Below are 6,991 nucleotides of genomic sequence, written 5' to 3'. Positions count from 1 at the left end.
ATTTTGGTTTTTGAATGTTTTAATATAGATTATTATTTTTGAAATAATAATGATTATGTACTATTGAGTGTATTATCGTGTTATCATTCTAATGGTAAATTGATGGTAAAAAATTATAATCTTATCTTATCTATAGATGATGGCACAAGTGGGATGATTCCCACTAATGGATAATAAATACACGTCTCAAGATTTGCTTCCCACTAAGTATTTTTTTTATTTTTTATTTTTTTTAAGAATGCTTCCCACTAAATTAAATGCATCAAGCCACGAAATAATTAATTTTGTTATATTCTCCCACTACCTAAATTTGTTAAACCAGTCTAATAACTAACTTTTAAGCCTATATAATGGACATAATATCATCATAATTTAGCTTTCTTAAATTCATAGTCTATTTCAGCTTTATAGCACAAGTTACTCAAATATTTTTATTTTTAGTTCATAATATTTATACGGACTGATGCAATTAATTCTCAAACATGGAGAATTTTGAATGTCTTCATATTCCTGTATTTAATCAAGTAAGTATATGACTTATTTTATTTAATTTATGTTTACATAATTATATCTCTGCAAACTAATTAATTTTTTTACGCAAATGAGCTTCTTATTAATTCTCACTTAAATATTCATATTACTTGATAAATTGTCATTAGCTGCCAGAAATATAAGAAAGCTAACATGCACAAATTTCTTCATTATTTTAAACTTTGATGTTATATTTATTTCCATATGGTTTATTACAGAATTAACTTTGAAATTATTTCCATATAGTTTATTTCCATATTTTTTTTAGACAATCAAATTTATTATTTGAAATTATGAATAATTGTAACAACAAAATTGAAGAATTTTGTAGTTAATTTATAAGGTAGAAATATCACAAATCAAATTTTTTAAGAGTTCAGGAAGAACTTAAGATTTAGTTAATATGGTAGAAATATCACAAATTGTAGAACTTTGTAGTTAATTTGTCCAGTTAATTTAGGATTTAGTTTACTGTTTTTTTTAGATTTATAATTTTTTATCATGATTAATTTTAAAAAAACTATTGTGATTTTCCAAGAATTGTTAAATCCGTATATATGTTTTTTATCCAATAAAATAACCTTAACAAGACAATTATCATTGATATATTTTGAACTATAATTTATGTACAGGTTACATACTTTTTTTTTATTTTTTACTGTTAATTGAATAGTAATAGTATTTAGTAGTAATATATGTTAATACATCGGTAAGAATCATATAAATTTTTAAGTAAAATTATGAAAATTTAGAATAAATATTTATATACAACACCTATAAAAATATTTCCGAAACTCTCTTTTTAAGTAATTAATAAAAACAAAACTATAATTATTGTTAATATAATATTTGATATTTACTATTATGTGTGTTTTATTTTTAGCCGAGGACCAATTTCCAATGTTAACACGAAATGAAAGTTCACATTGCAAAGTCGTATAGAGGAAATAAAAATTGACAGAAAAACGAATAGCTAAACACAGGAAGTACAATGACTTACAAACAGGTAAATACCCAATATAATGCTAATAGTATAATATTGATTGATTTCTTAGTATATTAATTATTAATTTAAAATTTAAGTATGGAGACTAATTACAAAAACTACTTTGCAGGTTTTATTTATTAGATATGGATATTTCTGCTGTAATTTAGGAATATAATTGATTTGTAATTATCATGTTCACACATATATCTTGTGTATATATATCACATTATCAATGAATGGAAAGGCAAGGATTCTACATTATCATGGTATCATGAGCCTAATTTCTTTCCTAAAAACTCTCTCCTAAAATTTCTCTTCCTAATCCCACCCAAATCTCTTCTTTCTCTCTTCCTCATTCTGCCGTTCTTCATCCCTAAAAACTCTACTGCCACCATGCCAAACAATGAACAAAACAATGGTGCCGCCGCCGCACCAACTCATCCGGCCCTCTCCATTATCAACATTACCTCCTTTATTCGTGATCCTCTCGAATCCGGCAAAGGCCTCTATACCACTTGGGCTGAACTTTTTAAAACACATGCCCGTGCTTTTCAAGTTCTTGATCATATCCTTCCTGAAACCGACGATAAATCGGAAACCTCTTCTTCGGTTATGAAAGCAAAGAATCCAGGTTTATGGTCTCGTGTTGATGCCATCGTGTTGCAATGGATTTATGGAACCATATCTTCAGACCTTCTCAACAGTATCATCGGACCAAATTTAACAGCCGCCGACGCTTGGAAACTCCTAGAACAACAATTCTCCGATAATAAAAATTCAAGAGCCCTTTATTTACAACAAGAACTGTCCAATGCTAGACTTGAAAATTTTGATGATATCTCTGCCTACTGCCAACATTTGAAGTCCCTCTCGGACCAATTAAGCAACGTCGGGGCTGCCGTATCCAACGATCGTCTCGTTCTTCAATTAATTTCGGGGCTCACTGATGCCTACGAGACAATCGGAACACAAATTCGCCACAATGACATTCTGCCCAATTTCACAAAGGCAAGGTCCATGTTATTATTGGAAGAATCTGCCCGTAAAAAACGCACAGCCGCCACCGTCGGATCTGAAATTGCCGCCGTTACTATCGCCCAACAGTCTCCGTCGAATCAAGCTCCTCCATATTCAAATCACGTTCGGCCTTCTTTCCCTCAAAATTCTGGCGCTGCTCGCGGTGGCCGGGGTTATTATCGCCGTGGCAGAGGCGGACGGGGCAGAGGCGGACGATGGCAGCAAAATAGCGGTCCTCGCTGGTCAGGGGCTGTTTCTTTACAACAGCCATGGGGGTACGGGCCATGGACTGGACAGGCGCCCCAATGGGCCTATCCCCCATGTCCTTATCCTTCTTGGCCCAATTCTTCACATGGTGCAACTCATGGTGCAACTCGCGGGCCTGTTTTTAATAACAATTCTTCTGCAGTCCAGCCAGGCATATTGGGAGCCCATCCGCAGGCCCATCTGGCCCAGTATTACACTCCAACAAACATTGAGGCGGCTATGCACACCTTGACAATCACACCACCTGCAGAACCTTGGCATATGGACACCGGCGCCACTTCTCACATGAGCGGGGATGGAGGTAAACTCACATCTTATTTAAATAAGAGTCCTAACACGAGTATCGTAGTAGGTAATGGCACTTGTATTCCTGTTATCGGTCTTGGTAATGCATCCTTAAAAACAAACAACAAAACCCTAGAATTGAACAATGTTTTACATGCCCCTAGATTAATCAAAAACCTTATATCTGTGCGGAAATTTGCTATTGATAATAATGTGTCCGTTGAATTTGATCCTGTTGGTTTCTCTGTGAAGGACTTGCGCACGGGGATCCCTATTATGAGATGTAATAGCACCGGTGATTTATATCCAGTCACATCCTCCTCTTCAGAGTCTTCTTATGCTTTAAATGCTTCTGTTTTATCTCCTTCAGTTTGGCACAATAGATTGGGCCATCCTGGTCCTCAAATTTTAGACAATCTTCGAACTAATAATTTTATTTCTTGTCCTAAAAATGTTGATTTTTCTATTTGCAATTCTTGTGTGCTTGGGAAACATATTAAATTGCCTTTTTATGCTTCTAAAAATATGTCATCAATGCCGTTTGATATTATTCATAGTGATATATGGACATCTCCTGTTCTAAGTTCTAGTGGCTATAGATATTATGTTCTTTTCCTAGATGATTATTCTAATTTTCTGTGGACTTTTCCCTTAGCAAATAAATCTCAAGTTTTTTCTGTGTTCCTCACATTCCGAAATTACGTACGTACTCAATTTGAAAAAGATATCAAAACTTTTCAGTGTGATAATGGTGGTGAGTATAACAATAGTCATTTTCATGATTTTTTTAACAATAATGGTATGCAATTCCGTTTTTCATGTCCACATACTTCCTCCCAAAACGGTAAATCTGAACGAACGATTCGAACAATCAATAATATAATTCGCACTCTTCTAACACATGCTTCTTGCTCTCATTCTTTCTGGCCTCATGCTCTTGCTCATGCGACCTATCTTTTAAATATTCTCCCTCACAAAAATCTTAGTCTTCTTTCACCGACTCAAATTCTCTACAATCGTACTCCTTCTTATACTCACTTACGCACTTTCGGTTGTCTTTGTTACCCACTTGTCCCTTCTTCCTATAGAAATAAACTTCAACCTAGGTCCTCTCCATGTGTGTTTCTTGGATATCCATCCAATCATCGAGGCTATAAGTGTTACGACATCTCCGCGCGGAAAATAATTATATCTCGTCACGTTATTTTCAATGAAAGCAAATTTCCATTTTCCACTCAACATGTCTCGGCCTCCCCTCCCATTTCTTCTATTTCCAACTCACCTACACAAACAACCCAACCCATTATTCCCTTCCCCACTAATGCGTCCACTCCTAACCAAAGCCCAGTTTCACCACGGCCCAACAGTCCCAACCCATCTTCCCAAAACAGCCCAGCACTTCCCCCTTCTCCTCTCGACAGTCCCTTTCCTTCTCCAATTCAACACGGCCCAAACACAAATTCCCCACAACAGCTCACCTCCCCACAACAGCCCACTTCCCCGCCTTCTCCCGATCCTATACACGCCAACCCAACCCAACCGACTCACCCTATGACAACCCGAGCTAAACTTGGAATTTTCAAACCCCAAAGAAAGCTCAACTTACACACCACCACTATTTCTCCTATTCCTTCTAATCCCTCACTTGCTTTACAAGACCCTAATTGGAAACAAGCCATGACTGAAGAATATAAGGCTCTTATTGAAAATAAGACGTGGGTCCTCGTACCCCGTCCTTCTAATGCTAATGTTCTTCGTAGTTGGTGGATTCTCAGGCACAAATTTAATGCAGATGGATCTTTTGAAAGATACAAAGCAAGACTTGTTGGAAATGGGGCGAATCAACTTGTTGGGGTAGACTGTGGTGATACTTTCAGTCCAGTTGTTAAGCCAGCAACAATTCGAGCTGTATTAAGTATTGCACTTTCTAAAGGTTGGCCACTACATCAGCTGGATGTAAAAAATGCTTTTCTTCATGGGGATCTTCATGAGACTGTTTATATGCATCAACCACTGGGATTTCGGGATCCCAACTATCCAGATCATGTATGCCTTCTTCAAAAGTCTCTTTATGGTCTCAAACAGGCACCACGGGCGTGGTACCAACGGTTTGCCTCTTTCTTGTCTACCATGGGTTTTTCTCACAGTAAATCTGATCATTCACTGTTTGTCTTTCGTCGGGGAGCAGAGATGGCATATCTACTCTTATATGTGGATGACATCGTTCTAGCTACTTCTTCCACTGCTCTACGAGAGTCAATTATCAACAAATTGAGTTCCGAATTTGCTATGAAAGATCTTGGCCCATTGAGTTATTTTTTAGGGATATCTGTCACTCGGAGCACCGGCTCTCTTTTTCTGTCTCAAAAGAAGTATGCTACTGAGATCATTTCTAAAGCCGGTCTTTCTTCAGCAAATTCCTGTACAACACCTGTTGACACTAAGCAAAAACTGAGTGCTTCATCTGGTTCTGCTTATCATGATCCATCTGAGTATCGAAGTTTAGCTGGTGCATTACAGTATTTGACTCTCACTCGCCCAGACATCAGTTATGCTGTTCAGCAAGTCTGTTTATTCATGCACGATCCCAAAACGTCTCATATGGCAGCTATCAAGCGGATTCTTCGATATGTTAAAGGAACCCTGGAGTTCGGACTTACATTCACAACCTCTTCACTAGATTCCTTGGTCTCCTATACAGATGCAGATTGGGGGGGATGTCCTGACACTCGACGTTCTACTTCAGGATATTGTGTTTTCCTTGGTGACAATCTTCTGTCTTGGTCTGCTAAGCGGCAACCCACTTTATCTCGTTCTAGTGCTGAAGCAGAGTATCGTGGTGTTGCTAATGTCGTATCTGAAACTTGCTGGATTAGAAATCTTCTTCTTGAACTTCATTGCCCTATTAGTAAATCCACCTTGGTATATTGTGACAATGTGAGTGCAGTTTACCTCACTGGTAATCCTGTACAACACCAACGTACCAAGCATATTGAGATGGATATACATTTTGTTCGAGAAAAGGTTGCTAAAGGAGAGGTTAGGGTACTTCATGTTCCTTCTCGTCATCAAATTGCAGATATTTTCACCAAAGGTCTACCACAAATTCTTTTCGACGACTTCCGCTCTAGTCTCAACGTTCGACCACCTCCCGTTTCGACTACGGGGGTGTATTAGATATGGATATTTCTGCTGTAATTTAGGAATATAATTGATTTGTAATTATCATGTTCACACATATATCTTGTGTATATATATCACATTATCAATGAATGGAAAGGCAAGGATTCTACATTATCATTATTTACTATGAAGCGGGCTCAACTTCTACTCAAGTAAAAATATACTTTACAATTTTAATAATTCAAATTTAATTTATAAATTTGTTGAGATATAAGATATATGAAAAAAAATTTGAAAGCTTTCCAAAGATTTTTTTACGTATTTAAATTATAGTATGTTTTTTGAAATAATAACACACTATAATTTAAATATGAAAAACATCTTTGGAAAGCTTTCAAATTTTTTTCATATATCTTATATCTCAACAGATTATAGTGTGTTTAGTTTTTTATTGTTCTGAAATATTTTGAAATAATCAATATTTCAAATTATGTGAGAATTTGTAGTTACAAAGTCGTTTGGCAAGGTTTCATAGGAAACAGAAGTTGATAGAAAAAAGGTCCATTAACAAGGACTTGAGGAGCTATAATGTCCAAATAGGTAATTTTTATATATTTACTATACCTGTTCATAGTTTAAATTTCTTTATATTTTTCATCCAATTGAAATTGTTACTTATTATTAAAATTAAAAAAACTTGAATGCTAATAACAAATTTTAAAATATTTATTGAAAATATATTTTATACATTTTAATATTAATATTAGTTGTTAATTTTTA

Source organism: Euphorbia lathyris, chromosome 7, assembly GCF_963576675.1.
Source record: "Euphorbia lathyris chromosome 7, ddEupLath1.1, whole genome shotgun sequence".
NCBI lineage: Eukaryota > Viridiplantae > Streptophyta > Magnoliopsida > Malpighiales > Euphorbiaceae > Euphorbia > Euphorbia lathyris.
The sequence above is the reverse complement of the archived record's forward strand: the minus strand, read 5'-3'. Positions refer to the sequence as shown.